Source organism: Agelaius phoeniceus, chromosome 4 (genome assembly GCF_051311805.1).
Source record: "Agelaius phoeniceus isolate bAgePho1 chromosome 4, bAgePho1.hap1, whole genome shotgun sequence".
NCBI classification, from domain to species: Eukaryota; Metazoa; Chordata; class Aves; order Passeriformes; family Icteridae; genus Agelaius; species Agelaius phoeniceus.
In genome coordinates this window covers 34,044,563-34,060,923 of record NC_135268.1, presented here as the reverse complement: position 1 = coordinate 34,060,923, position 16,361 = coordinate 34,044,563, and the positions used below count along the sequence as shown (strand labels likewise).

The window sequence follows — 16,361 nt, the reverse complement described above, 5'->3', positions numbered from 1 at the left end:
GCCCATCCCATTTGTTCTGGCCCACTGATACATTTAGCATTTTGAGATTTGTATTTCACTAAATGCCTTTTGATAACTCCTGAAAGAGTTATATATGTTTGGTATCCTAGACTTCAGTGCAATAGGGATTGACAGTAATAAGTATCTTGCAGAGAAGGTATTTTGATATCAGCCACAATTAATTAAAGTAAAACTCTGAATAATTCTATCATTGTTATGAATACAGGACCATCTACATAAAGTTGTCAATAATGTCACATAAGACTGAACAAAGTAGAAATTGATATTACAGCAGCTACTGCTTTCTGGTGTCTCAGCTGAAACACTGAAAACCAAATAAACTATACACTTTTTTCTCCTACATTCAGATTTAAGTAAAACTCTTATTCCATACTGAAGAAATGTAGAAGTCACTATATTTCCCATGTTTATACTTAAATAAATAGATGAATGAAGCAAATCTTCTTCCAGTCTTACTGGCTTTTTTTCCTCTATCATGAAGAACCAGATCTCATCCTTACTCAATACAATGAACCTGATCACAGGAAAGTATCAGTATTACCAAAAAAACAATAACAAAAAAAAACTGAGTTAAGGACTTAGTTAAACTCACAAGGAGTTTAATCAGCTGGGGATTTAAAATTTTTAGCTTGTGCTTGAAAATCTTAAGTAAAATTTGTCCTTCCAGAATTTAATGAGAGTTTTTCATGATATTTGAATTGAATCAACAAAAATAACTGGGCTCTTTGTGGCATGGCAGTATGATCCTATCCTTTCAGAGGCTACAATTCATAAATCTATGTTTAAAGGCAGAAGACAGAAACTAGTTTAAAAAATCTTCATCAGATCATATGTAAAATACATGGCTCAAAGGGATAGGAAATGTTCTTATGGGTGGCTAAGCAGGGGAATTGCCTTGACTACCAACATCTCCTTCTAGTAACAGAGATGGTACTGAGCATAAAACGTTTCAATAGTTCCTGCAGCAATGTCAGCTGGAGTTCAAGCAGTACCAGAGACTGCCAGTGTCCTTTACAAGGCAAAGTTACTATCCTGTTAATGATCTGTTTTGTTTTCCCGATAATGTCATTTGTCATGCTTTATGTCTGACATACCACTATTAAGGCATAAATCAAAGGTATTTGCATTTGCAATATAACATTTTAATACTAGTCTTTTTCCAAAAGTTCACATATTTTTTTCAGTGGAGGAGGTCATTATTTAGTGCTTCTATTAGGGTAAACCCGGGCTTCTGAGCTGAGCTTTTTTTTTGTTCAGATTTAATGGCTCTTTTATAGACAATTGTATCATAAATTGTTTTAACTATTCTATTTGGTCCTTTTTTTTATTAAGAATTATTATTGCGCCTCTGGCTTAGGAACTTTACTTGCTTATTCTCCAGTTTTCCCACACGAAGGCACCTAATATTTTATGGGGTGACATTTCTCATGTTCTAACCTTCATCTGAGAAGTGAACTCTTTCTTAGTTTGAGGTGGATTGTCCAACGAGGGCAATTACATGACATACACTGAAGATTGCTTTAAAATAAAGTAAAATTAAGGACACTCATTTATTTCCTTCTAGTCATGCCAGAGAGAGAGTTACCAGAGCTGAAATTATAAATACTTTTTCAGAAGTTGCATTGGATTCATACCATTAGGAAATGGCTTTTTGTTTTCATGTGGGTGCAAACCAATCATTGGGTAACTCCCTAATATCTGTCAAAAGTATTTCATTCACTGGACATAATGAAAGTAAAACCTCAACAAAATTATTTGGAGACAGTACATTCTCTAAGTTAGATAGATGGTAGGAAAGATAAATTTTTAGTTGCCAGATAGATAATTTAAAGCTGGCCAGGGCACATGAAGAGAAAAAATGGCTCTTGCGACATGTTTTGTAGCCTAAGAAGTTGACAAACACTGGGTATTCCAACAGAAAATCCACCTAAAAACGGAGCCTTATGAGCAATAGTATTTTTTGTCTACTAGCTTACTTCCTTTCCTCCCCTTTGCTTAAGGAGATAAAGGTTGGAAAATTAATAACTTTTGGTAGAAATTGAAGGAAATGCTTGCAGGAAGAAGCAGGGTAGGAGATAGAATTATTGCCAAATAAGTACTAGTGGTACTTATTTAGTAAAAATTAAGCTGTTTATTTGGGGAGAATTTTTTTTGTGGCTTCTTCACAGAAAATATATTCACAAACTTGTTTACATTTTACACCTTGCATATCTGTTTTCCTGCATCTAAACTGTGACATTTAATTGTAAGATCAAGCATAACACTTGTAAGTGCATTTCAACCCACTCCTTTAGCAACAATTTCTGAGTGAGGCTGGCTTCTATCTTCTGCAATTTCATGCATTTATATATGTGTGTATATATAAATATATATATATTTATATATAAAAATATATATGTGTATTTATATATGCATGTTTCAAATATGGTATAGATTCCACTTCCCTTTTATCCACTAAAGACAATAAAGAGCTGTGAGACTAGAATGACACTCCTTCACTTTGTGTCAGAATTTCAAGGGGATTTTCTGCAACAAATTTTGTCTTTTTAATGCATTTCAAATTGAACTGAAAATAATATCAAATCCAAAGATGTAAAATTTCTTAAGTTTCCTGTTTTCATATTACAAAGAATACAGTGTAAATAAAATGTATATTTATAGGACAGAGACTACACATAACAGTTCAAGTGAAGAGGTGCTTTCTTATAGCTTGTACAACAATATTCTCACAAGTAGTGGGTACTATTTCCATTTAGACATCATCAAAAACATTGCTCTCACCTCCCCTTGGAAACTAATGATACTTTATTTGCTATTGGTACGTCAAGTTTTTGCATTAATATATAAGTAGGACTTTTAAGATTATAAATATATCTAATACCTTATGTACCAAGTTATAGACTTTAAAGTCTCAGCTGGGCATAATATAGATCCAAATCACTACCAGGACTTTAAAGCAGAAATAGGATTCTAGGAAAAGAGCCAATAAAAAATTTTCTCACATGCATGTCTTCCTTGTAGTAGTAGTTAACATTTTTGAGCTGTATAAGAACTCCCCATATTTCAATGAATTTCAACCTTTGGCCAAGCATCTCAAAGGGCTGTTATTCCAAATTTTTCAGAATGACTGCAAAAGCCCTCAAAAATTTCACTAAGAGCAGTGACAAAACATCTTCCCATTTTATTCTTATTCTGTTATCCTGGGTGAAAAGTTGGAAGAGCAACATCAGTGGAAGAAAAGGAAATATTCTATTGTCTGTGACAAATTTGAAAATACCCAGAAGTGCACAGGTAATGCTAAAAGCAATGACCTAAGCCTAACATCCTGCAATAAAGAGCATCTATATTATTGCCTTGAACTAAAAATTGCTACAGTTGAACCAGGACTTTTGTCCTGAGTTCCATTTCTAGTTATAACAAGTCATAAAAGGAATGCCTCAGTGGTACTTTCATATCTACACATGCATGCACACACACAGTAATAATGGTATGCACTCCCAGGGCCTAGCAGGTTATTGAAAGGAAAGTATTCAGCCCAGGCCTGATGAAGGGAAAATACAAGATTACAGCGCGTGTGATGTCCTGCAGAGAGTCCAGGGGTGTCTTATTTAGCAGTGTGCACCAGCTGCAGCACAATTCTGAACTCAGATTCATCAGTCTTCTAGCAAGGAAAATTAGGCAAAACAGAATCTCATGCTGCCACAAATCTAATGCTTTAAACTAAACCACTAGAGGTAACTCTGCTAGATGTAGGATAGTGTACTCCATCTTTATGGAAGCATGAGAAACCTCCTCCATCAGTACCATCTGCAAAGGTGTCATCACCAGTACATGTGGCAAGGCATTGCCACTGAGAAGTCATACCTGTCTTCTCCGCTGCCATATCTTCCACCAACAGTATTAGTGCAGATCACAGTGGTCTTCTGTGATCTGACTTCTTTGAAAGCCCTTTCTTTACCCTATTTTAATTTTTTGCATCACATATCTTTCTGACATAAGAACAAAGAAAAACCATATCCAAGCAGTTTATATATTTAGAACTACAGAAACCACTGTGTCTGTTTCATATATGGCTAGGATGTTTTTACAAATAGTTCATAAATCATAGAATGGCTTGGGTTGGAAGGTACCTTAAAGATTATGTAGTTCTAACCCTTTTGCTGTGCACAGGGACATCTTTCACTTAACCAGGTTGCCCAGGAGCCCATTCAACCTGGTGTTGAACACTTCCATATCTTCTCTGAGCAAACCGTTCCAGAGCCTCAACACCCTCACACTAAAGAATTTCTTCCTAATATCTAATGTAAACCTTCTCTTTTTCAGTTTGAAGCCATTTCCCCTAGTCCTGTCTCTACAGGCCCTTGTAAATTGTCTTTCTTGTAGGCTCCCTTCAGGTACTAGAAGACTGCAATAAGGTCACCCTGAAGCCACCTCTTTTCTAGGCTGAAAAACCTAAATTTCCTTAGCCTTTCCTCATAGGAGTGGTACTTCATCCCTCTAATTGTCTTTTTGGCCTTCCTCTGGACTTGCTCCAACAGGTCAGTGTCCTTCCTAAGCTGGGCTCCCCAGAGCTGGATGCTCTGGGTATCCAGGTGGGATCTCACCAGAGATCAGAGCAAAACGGAATCACCTCCTCAATACTCAGTAGACTTTCATCTTAACATACACCTTTCTTGTCAGTTTTATGGTGAAAGAGAGAACAGAACAATCAGAGACATTATTTCCTAACAAATCTTTTCTCATATATTGGTCTCCTCTCCCCTTGGTCTCTGACAGCTCATTCAAATTAGTAATTATCAGTAGGTAATAGCATTTAGGAGAAGCTCACAGTTGCACCACTGACTTCATGGCAGATGATTTTCTCCCTGTGAGATTCCTGAGCATATGCCCTCCTCGGTTTAGGACTTGGCTTCTCTTGGCAATGTGAAAAGATACAGATGGCTTAGATTGTAGCCATCTTCTCTGAAGGATGAGCTATTACTATTAATGATGATAAAAGAGCCTTATACAGTTTCCTCTACCACAGTAGAGCTGTTAAAGTCAAATAGAAAAGTCTGGTTGCATAAATTATTTTCTCATTTTCCATCCCTCCAGAACTCAGCTGGTCAAGGAGGACGGCAGTTCAAATGAGTCTTTTCTTCCAAACCCCTAGTGAATGTGGAGTCTGTGCTTACTAAATAGGAAGCTTTAGATGTTAGTAAGACCACACTGCAAACTAAAGCCAGTAGAGAATGATTGCTTGCCCTCTTGAATCATTCAAAATTCATGATGAACAAGTATAGTTAGACATTCAGTTTATAAGCCTTTCAGATTTACAAAATCATGTTTTTCTACTTTATGATGAATATAAATAAAGATTTTTACCTGCAGAGAGATAGTACAGTCAGAAAAATTAAGGGCTTTGCAAAGATGGGTTCAAGGTAAAATTTTCTTTCCCACTGAGCACCCCACAACAGACAACACTCAGGTGACAGAAGTATGGAAGATTCATTTAAGTTTGTAATACTATTGACCTACTATGCTTTAAAACTACCAGTCCCATGTGCATAGAAAGATATTCTTGAACCTATTCTTTAAAGCAAAAAAAATTGTTATAAAGGTACAAGTTTTATATTTAATAATAAATATTGGAAAATATATAACTTTCCAGTTTTAGTTAAGTGAAATATTTGATGCTTAGTAGAGCACATTTCATTTTTTTTAGTTTAATAACCAGTTTTCCTGTAGCAAGGAAATATAGCAATGAATACAAATATGTTGTTGCACACAACTAACAACAAGTTTTAATATGACAAGAGTTCACTAAGAGCCTGGGCACAGAAAAGTTGCAAATATTTTTCCCACATGAATTATTTTATTCTACAATATCAGCTGCTAAACATTTATTTCAGAGGTGAGGTACATCACACTAAACACTTAAGCTATACATCTAGGTTTCCAGCCAAGTTTTTAGGTTTTCCATTTTCTAGGGTTATAAATAACTGCAAATGTAGTAACTTCAGCCATCTTCTTTGATTTACTCCACTTCTACCCTATTCACTGCCAGCTCTTGGACTAGTTCTAGCCATTACATGACCAAAACCTCATATGCTAGATTTATATCTTCTATTCTTTCTCCTATGTTCTATTTTTTTCCACAAAACATAACTTTTAGCTAATGACAATTTCTTCATTTTAGTCAAAGTAGCAGGCCTAGTTACTACCTCCAGCTTTTATGGCTTTGAAGAGTTTGTATGAAAACAGGACCTCAATCAAAATATTGTGTGCAATTACATCACTCTAGACTGTTTCCCAGCTCTTGTGAGATGAATTGGAGAAAACCCCTAAACCCCTGACCCCTCTCACTGTTCATCTTTTATGACACTGGCTGCATGTCAGTAACCTAAAATATCTCATTGGTCTTAAAACAACTAATTTATGGTGAACTTAAAATGCACACATCCAGAAAACAAGGATAGCACAGATTTCATTCTATTTGAATCAGTGAAGCTCTGCAAAATAACTATTATTCCTTGTGGGTTTTTTGGCTTCCCACTGTACTTTTGCTAGTATTAACTCAAACAAGTTACAAAGAGGAAATAAGATATGTAACAGCATGAAGGGTGAAAGACACACTTACCTTGTAACAGGGAAGAACTTAATTTACTATGCTGATTCTTTTTATTTAAGAGAAAGTATTTGAATCTAGATGTGATAACTTCTCCTGAATCAACTAGCAAAAAAACTGACACCCAAAGTGTTTGTCAGACAAACTTGTCTGCTTTCAGGAAGGCTGTGATTCTGAGGCAGTCTAAAAAGTTTTAGGTTACTCTCATACATAACCAACAATGAAAGTACACCCTTGTCTATAATCTAGGAATTACATTTTTCTAAGATGGGTCTTAGGCATAATTTTTAAAAGTATCTTGTTTTTTGCAAAGCAAAAATTGCTGACTTTACTGCCTTTCATACATCAGGATGACTTTTCCAGTAAAACCTAGGGACTGTAGATGGCAATTCCTCTGCAAATTCAGTTCCTCTCAGACTTACTGGCCTTCACCAATTCCTACACAATCTTGATTTGCTGAATCCATTTCACTTTGTTTTACAAATATATTGTTTATCCTTTCCCAGCAAGTTCTTCCTGTTCAGACTATTTTCCATGCTGAATGGATTCCATCCTGATCAGATACCAACAATATAAGCTAAATTTCACAGAAGCACACAACAGCAGCATTTGGCTCTCAGGTTGTCTCAGCCTATAGCCCTGCCATGACAGCTGCTCCCATGATAAATGATAGGAGCTTACAAACGAGGCAGAGTTGCAAAGGACAGTGGATTTCAAGGAACCATTTGCTGAGGTATGTGCAGATAGAGCAGCTTTTTACAATGTCTAGGGTAGCATTTACAGTGCAAAAATGGATATGAGATCCTTTAGCACTCCCTAGCCATACTGATGCTCTCATCTATTTTCACTTGTTTCCCTTTCTCCAGCTTCTTCTCGTTCCTCTCAACACACGTACACAAGCACATATAAAACCCTCTTCTGCTCAGAAATATTTTCCTGGGAAGTTTCACAATTCTGGATAGACACACAAGAAGTAAATCACAGGAATAAAAAGAATGCTTGTTAATTGTTTGTGCCACTGGTGTTGCATTCCAATGAAATTTCTACTGCTTTCTAAATAAAATGCTATTTAATATGTAAGTGTAATAACAAATCTTCTGACATGGAATCTAATCTAATTCCCATGCAATAATTTATTTTAAATGTTTTAACCCCTGTACTGCCTATATTTTGACCAAGACTGGGGATTGTCTTAATAACTGGATGATAATAAAATAAAAATTTCTAAATTGTCAGGTAGTTTAGACATCTCAACATAAAAAACTACATCTACACCTGAACTCTCTTCAATCCAAAGAAATATTTTGAAAGAAAGCACTGATCAGTAGTTAAAACACTAGAACAGACTTGAGAGTTAGAAAAACTTGATTTCCTCTACTGTGCAAAAGAAAATATTATTTCTGCCTGAAAAATACAGAGTGGTCTGTATAACCTGAGGACTCAACAGGGCTGCAAAACCTTCCCCCCCAAGGAAACACCTGTTAGGATTTAATCTTGCGTTTATCTCAGAGTAAACCAATGCAGTATTATTTTCCAAATGAAAAGTGATTCTCAAAATTTAATCAGACACAGGATTTCATTCTGTTTAATTACATGAGCAGTCACTCAAGGTGAATGAAATATAAAAAATAAAAACAATCCTTGCATTTCAACACCTCACAGAGGAGCAAGAAAATATCCCAAAGTCAGCCAAAAGTATCCTACCAAGAACAAATATTTTTATGTGTAATTTTATAGGTCATTACCTTCCATAGTTGAGTAACATATTGATTCCCCTTTCAAAGTCTTCCGTTTTCTAGGCACTAAAACAGAAAGTAAGAGAAATTTGCACATTGACATGATGAATATTCACACATTCTAATCTGAACAATCTATCTTAGGCTGAAGCTGATATAATAGTCTCCCTAGATCTAGATTGTAGACCCTGGAGAAAAGAAGGCTATTGTTTTGTGCAATTCAGAGGAAAAAAAGGGAATCTCCTATCCTGAACACCTGGAGAAATGAAGAACAAGCCCCAGTGGTGCAGGAAGGATAGGGAGAGCTGCCTAACTTAACCACATTGGTGATTTGAATATACCCCATTATTTTCCTTCATCACTGCTTTTTACATAACCAAATGCTTTTGTCAGCATATCTGTGACAACAAAACCAAACCAAGGAAAACTGCTACTGACCACTGACAATTACAATTGTGGCACAGCAGTACTTAGAGATACATGGAACTTTCTTGAACACAGTATCTTTTTCAATTGCAAAATTAAAAAGGAAGAAAAAGCAAAATGTTCTGTGGAACACTTTCTGCTTAGACCAAGCTCTCTACAGAAATCATTTCAAACCAAAGCAAGGACTGTTCAGATTCATGCATCTGCACTGAAGCAGGTGAGTATGAACTTGGTTGAATGTGGTATATTCCAGGTAAGTAGAGCTACTCTTTGAACCTATGGATATTTAATTATAGAATTTAAAGAATAGATTGAAAGCAACTCATGCCAGTATATTCAACTGCATGGCATGAAGGATATTCATCTAAGATGCAGACTAATCATACAAATCAAATCTTGGCTCTGAGCCTGACAGAAACTTTAATTAAAGAAGCATCTAGATTTCTAGGTACAGCTAAAGGTATAATTCATGCACATAATAAGTACTATAAACTGCTTCCACTGTCAAACACATCTGAAAGTATTTAAGTAGAAAATGAGATCTCACCTGATAATGCATTGTTAAAGGCAGAAAAGTTTGCCAAAACACAGAACTCACAAGACAGATTCCTTGCAGAAGCTGAAAGGCAAGCAGGTTTCTGGCTTTCAGCATAGACAATCAAGTCATGTTTCAACAGCTGTGGCACTGAGAAAAATTCTTCTCCCTGTCATGATTTAAACCCAGCTGAAGATGAAACATGCAGCCATTCACTCAAGCTCTTCCCCACACTCTGGTGGAATGGGGAGGAGAGTCAAAGTAAAACTTGTATGTTGAGATTAGAACAGAGTAATAATTGAAAATAATGCAAAATACAATAATAATGGTAAATAATAATAATAATGGTTAATAATAATAATGATGATGATGATGATGATGATGATGATGTAGATGATGTATAAAAAAATCCAAATTATGCACAAAGTAATTGCTCACCACCCTCTGACTGATGCCAGACTGCCTCTTCCCGAGTCCAGACTGGCTCCTCCTTCCAGGTAACTCCCTGGTTTATATTGCAGATATGACATTTTGTGGTGGGAAATATCCCATTGATCAGTTCAGGTAATATGTCCCAGCTATGTACCCTCCCAGAGGTTTTCTTCAGGGTGGTTTTTTTGTTGTTGTTGGTTGGTTTGTTGGGGTTTCTTGGGGTTTTTTTGGGGGGGTTTTTTGTATGCATCCTCACTGGCAGAGCATGAGACAAGGAAAAAAAGTCCTTGATTTAGGACAAACATGATTTAACAAAAAAATCAAAACACCAGTGTGTTATCAACATTCTCATTCCGAATCCAAAACACAACACTTCAACAGCTACTGAGAAGAAATTAACTCTACCTTAATTGAAACCAGATCACTCCTTTTCAGCATTTCAAGCTATCTGTACAAAAAAAAAGAAGCCAAAAAATTGTACAGAGGATATATTTTCACCTTGCACTTGAATAGAGTACATGATCAAGGGGAAAGGATTAATCTGTGGAGAGTTCTGTATGCTCAGTGTTGTTTCTCACCCACAGGCAACTGGTACAATGATCAGCAATGATTTTTTTTTTTCTGTACTTTCTTATCTGGCCCTTTCAAATCACAGAGAAACCTGCTGGGTTCTCATCCCCAATTATAATCAAATTGAGCCACAGTTCCCCCACTGTGCTTTATCTGAAATTTTAAGTTGGCCCTGTATTAACTTTGCATATCACGCCTGTGGTCTCATCAGGACTTCAGACAATGCAGAGACTTAGATTTGTTTACTGACCATATTCAACTCCAAACTACAAATCACCTCTGAAAATGCCAAGCCCTTCTCTCCTCAGTTCATATACCCAAGCACAAATCACTTACAGATTTATCATGCTGATACAGGAAGTCTTAAATTTAAAAATAATTTTAAAAAAATTAAAAATACAACACTGATTGTTCTTTGACTAATAGAAATATAAATAAAATGCCCCCTTTTTTAGTCAATTACACTACAAAATTATACAAATATACACTACTAACCTAAGAGAACAGAAAGTAAATGAAACATCCACATGTTCTCTCCCATGTATGTTAATAAATCACCAGGAAATGCCAAATCTTTACATAGGATTTAAGGCGAGTGACACTTTCATTACAAATTACAAAGTGATATCCAAGATCACTGACATACTAGCCCAATGGAAAGACTTATGAGTTGTTTATGTTTTTATTGTAGTGAGGAAAAGTATTAAAATTATCATCTCCTTACAGATGATCATATTACATCCAACTCTCCCAGGACTGCTTTAATACTGGGCTAAAAACCATATATATAAGGCTCTTGATAATTTCCTGGTATCAAAATTCCTGCTGAAACAACCTGACAAGCACAACAGGATGCTTTAAGGTCCTCAGAATTTTACATCCATCTTTTCTGATTCTCTCTAGAACTTGTAGATGTATTGGCATTTTCAGATACACAATAACAGTGTGTATCTAACTCCAGGCACTGACACAAATATGATGGAGTGGTTTGTCAAATCATTTTTTCCCTGTGAAATGGACAAGAAGAAGTAATAAAAGTTCAGAAAGTATCTGACATCTTTCCACATAGAGAGATACGGTTTTTTGGTGATTTCTCATTTGTATTTCTTTCACAGATTTTACTATAGCAACTGAAGTTGAGATAACTTCCAAAAAAAAATAGAAGAGGAAAAGTACAGTATTCACATTTAAAAAATATTAGCAAGCAAGCAAAAGTCCCAATTAAACACATTGGTTTTAAAAATTACTCCATTTTTTACAAAGAACTAGACATTATTTTAAAACTGCTGTCAAATAAATAGATACCTTTTTGATCCTTATTTTAGACAGAAAGTCTGAATTAAATCTACGTTTTGGCTCATTCTGATCTATATTTGCAGAGCAATTAGTGATTCGTGGTGTTCTAAAGGGGCTTGCTCAGAAACTGCAGGTTATCATGCAGTTTCATCTGAAAAAATTTACGTTCTTTCAAGACTAACAGGCAAAACTGGGAACTCAAACTTGTGGTCATTTCTGATGGAGAAACATGAGTGAAGACTAAAGAAGTATATTTGTTTCTACTTTAGGAAAGAAAAAAGTTTTTTACCTTGTTAAGGAGTACATAGAATTATTGACCTCATTACCTTTCTACCAATAGAAACAAGAAAAAAAATCTTTGTAAACCTTACGAATATGAAAAGAAAATGTAAATGTTTGCTACAGAGGAGCTGAACAGCCATACAGAGTTAGTGTGATACTAATCCCTAGGAGGGCTTTGATACTACATCACTTGTACAAAATCAACAATCTCTTCCAACATAGCTGTCCTGGAGGGAGAAAAAAAATCTTAAATGCTTAAATGAGAAGTCTTTAAAAAGCATAAAGAATCACAGCATGCTTACAATTTTCAAATCCTATTGTTTTCACACCTCTTAAAAATAAAACTCTGCAGTATCCAGACTGGTAAAATGAAAGCAAGCAAATAGCAAATGCAGAGGTCAATAGGGTAATGACTTCATTTGAACTATTTGGTGAACAGATCAATAATTCAGTGAATCAATACTGGGGGGCTTTTTAATTATAAATTATACCCCTGCTGAATAACAAAATGTGTGAAACAAAACTAATGAAAAGTGACATAAGAATGCAAAACTATGTCAGAGCTGACACAGGAAAGCAAAAAGACAGATCAAAACTGGCTGAACTTTATAAAGCAAATATGACAAGTTATATATTATTAACAACATTAATGATCTATCTTTCATTCTATCACCACTCAGCAGGGTCTGTAAACCTTTACTTGACATACTGAAACAAAGACTAAAGACATTCACAGTTTTTATTGTAGTACTTATCTAGTATGAACTGTGAACAAATATAAACTTTGCATGTGAAAGGAAGGATAGAAGGCAAGGAAACTCCGAATTGTCTCAGATTTTATGCAACTAGAAGTTGGGTCAGTGTTTCATTTCACCCTTCTGCTAAAAACTGTCTATGGTGAATGATTGATACCATACATGGTGCGGTTATTGCCAGGGTCGTGTCAGGTGCTGTGAGAACTGAGCATCATGCAAACAGGCATTTGGTGCAAGCTGTCATTCAAAAAGTCTTAGCACCTTCAGCATCCTTGTTTTCAGAAGAGTAAAACTGATATCAAGTGTTTTTTAAAGACAATGTACCTATAACAATTACAACCAGTTTATCTTTAAGTAAAGGACTGCAAGATCCAGTTTGACAGTTCACTATAGTCTTGTTTCACAAGAAGTTGGTGGGTTTTCACTTTAACCTTAGAAGGTTTGCTTTACCTACTCAGAGGCACTACTGAGGGGTTTTGAGCTTATACACATGATGAAAATAAGTACAGCAATAACACACATCTAAACTGAGAGAAAAAAAGTGATTGACACACCTGTGGTGTTAAATATCTGTGAAAACATGTCTAAGATGTAAGTATACCAATTTTCTGGTCAGTGGAATCATAAAATATTGTAAACCAAGCCAAATTAAACTCCTGTGTAATGAATGTACAGTAATGTGTAACTTCCTGTAATGAATGCTTTCCCACAGAGAGAAAACATTCATGACACAAGCTATTAGATTCTTATTATCAAAAAAAAGAAAAAGATAAATAAAAAAAATTTTTAAAAATCCTGAAAAAATTAGTTGAAAGTACTTTCTGGAAAAGAAGTTTACTATAAACCTGATAAGTTGCATTGCTCTGCCTATAATGCCATTTTCATTCTTTCTTAATATTTTCCAGCTGAATTAATGATGCTAAAATATTAGGATCAATAAAACCTACAATTGAGTTCATACAGAAGAAGTCTGCTCTCAAGAAATATGAAGCATGCAGAAATGCTTGACAACATTCTACACCCTTGCAGGACACAAAGACCGCACAGGATGGACTTAACATGTGAAATGAAAATGCATTCTGAAAAATGATAAAGAATGGCACTGCAGCCTGCCTACAAAGACTCCTACCTTCTTGGGAAAAAGGAAGGAAACACAAAACCGAGAACTAGATAGAGCAAAGCAGAAAGGAAAAATTCAATTAACCTCTGCCAGAGAAGGCATATTTTCCCTGTTCCTTCATTATCAGTTACATCACTTTTGGTGATACATTGTCCAGACTTCAATACAGGAGATTTTGGTAGGCAAAAGTCAATGCTTGCATCTTATTACCTTGTCATCCCCAAAGCAGAAAGCCAACAGAGTTTACAATAATGGTAGGAATAAAAGCAAACAATATGATGCAGAGTCTTGACCTGTAAAACAATTAAACATTTTTCTTCACTTCATATTTAACTGCTGACATATATTTCATATTCCTCTGTCATGCAGCCGGAAAGTGTAACCAGATTTCACCACATTTGGAGTATGGTCAAGTGGAAGCAAAGTAGATATAAAAATGACAGTCACCAGCCAAAATAAAACAACAAAGTATTACAGATAAATCATCATCATCATCATCGGTGGGAGGTTTTTTGCTTGCTATGGGGTGAGTAATTACAAAGTCTAACATAGTAACAGGCACCCTCACTCTCTGAAAGTGTGCCAACAGCATAAAACTTAAGCACAGTCAGAAACATTTTCTGAGCACATTAAATTCATTAAATTAATTGCATGCTATTAGATGCAATGTCAGTGTATCAATCTATGAAACATGCTCAAAAGGCTGAATTCTTTTTGCAGTCATCTAAATTTTTGTTTCATGCTGAGGTGTAATAATAGGGATTATAAAAAAAAATTTGAGGTCCATAAAACCACATTTATTAAGAAAACAAAGTGCAGGTTTAGAGACTTTCTGAAATTCTCTTATCCAGCTCACTACCCTTTAGATTACATATGGATTACATCTTATGATGTGGCTATACTATTTCAATTTCAAATAAAATTTTTAAAGGACAATCAAAAAAAAAAAAAAAAAAAAATAAACAAAACAAAATAAACTGCCAGAGCTGTGCCTGGAGGTGAATGCCCCTGCTCTGGAAGTACAGCATCATTTCAGTGCATGGCACAGCAGCAGATAATTTTTCCACTGAGCTTTTTGTTGATTTAGGTGGAGACAAAACTCATAGAGTTGGGCCTGAAGCACAAAACACCAGCTAGCTTGGAGGATCTCTGCACTGTGCTAACAGGAAGCCTATTGTTTCCGTAAGATCAGCTACTTGCCTGTAATTGTTGCTCTCACTTTTTTTAGGAACTTGAGGAGGGCTCAGGGCATTTTGAAGGATTCATCCAAGTGTCTCGGAAGCAGGAAATATCTTCATGTCCACTAGCACAGGTTCCTGAATATAAATGAATTTTCTGAGAAGCAGGAAGTGGGTTTATGAGGCACAACTCTTCACTTCTGAAGACATCACATCATACAGCCAACCTGCAGGGCTGTGGCACAAAGAGTTTGCATCCTGAGATTATTTACTCACTTTATTATCGTGTAGGCCATGGCAGAACAAGACAGGTTACATGATCTCTTTGTACACTGTGCTAGTGATATGACCACTATTAGAGCATTATATACAGGTATGACCTTCAGATTTTAGGAAGAATATCAAGAAATTGGAAAAAAAATATAAACTTCCATGAACATTCAAAGAATCCTAATTTTTGATTTATAGAGAAGTTAAGAAGTTAATTCAATGTAGTACATTGCAAAGAAGCATATAACCTGGATATAAAACACAAAGAAAGCACATTTTTAAATCTATCTCCTCTGTTTCTCAAATTAAGATATAATGACATGTGTACAAGTTGTAGACTAAAGGTTAATAAATTAAATAAATAAATTTTTGCCATCTTTATAAGAGGGAGTGAAATTAGTCATTGGTAAAACTTAATAAACATTGCTTATCACTAAAAGTAAGAGATTCAAGGCTTGGGATTTTTTATCTAGGACCAATGACTGCTGAAGACTGTACATCTTCCAGTCAGATATCACTCACAGAAGTTCTATAGCTTCTGTGCAAAGGAAGTCAGAACAAGATGACCATGGTGGTTCTGACATCTCACCTCAAAACTCATGAACTGAAACACCTAAACAGTAATAAAGAAACATTTAAAATTTTGCTGCAGTCTCCAGAATGATATAGAAATGCATACCATAATACAAAACAATCATGTAATTTCTTGTTACTTTTCCAAAATACCTTGTAAACTATACACTTAGAAAGTAATGGAGGTTCAGTACCTGTGCTTCAGAGTACTAGAGTTTTCTATTAGAAATTTCAGTAAAAAGAAGCAAACAAACTACAGCAATTCTTGTGTCCTATTTGTCTATCCAAGAGAAACCAGCCAAGTTGAAATCAGTCCAATTAATCTTACTTGGAAGTAACCTGTGAATTTCTCTCTGTGAGAAATGTTCCAATGTTTGTACTTATGGGGGCACCCTGGCTTTGAGCATATGAATAATATATTTCTTATTTGCCTACAAGAACACTTGTAAAAAGGTGATTCCAATATAATTAGACAAAATTATTATTATCATTATTATTATTTCAATTGCTGACATCTTGGAAAAAGCTCATTTTGGAGCATTCTTGAAGTACTTTCTCAA

General features: G+C 35.3%; 1 long non-coding RNA gene across 1 annotated transcript; it reads right to left on the bottom strand.

Moving 5' to 3' along the window:
* Positions 1-9,774: 9,774 nt before the first annotated feature.
* Positions 9,775-14,051, bottom strand: LOC143693837 (uncharacterized). The gene is made up of 3 exons (XR_013181818.1): positions 13,991-14,051; positions 10,163-10,205; positions 9,775-10,012 (listed from the first exon to the last, which is right to left on the bottom strand). It is a non-coding gene; the product is annotated as an uncharacterized LOC143693837 (long non-coding RNA).
* Between the last annotated feature and the right edge of the window lie 2,310 nt (positions 14,052-16,361).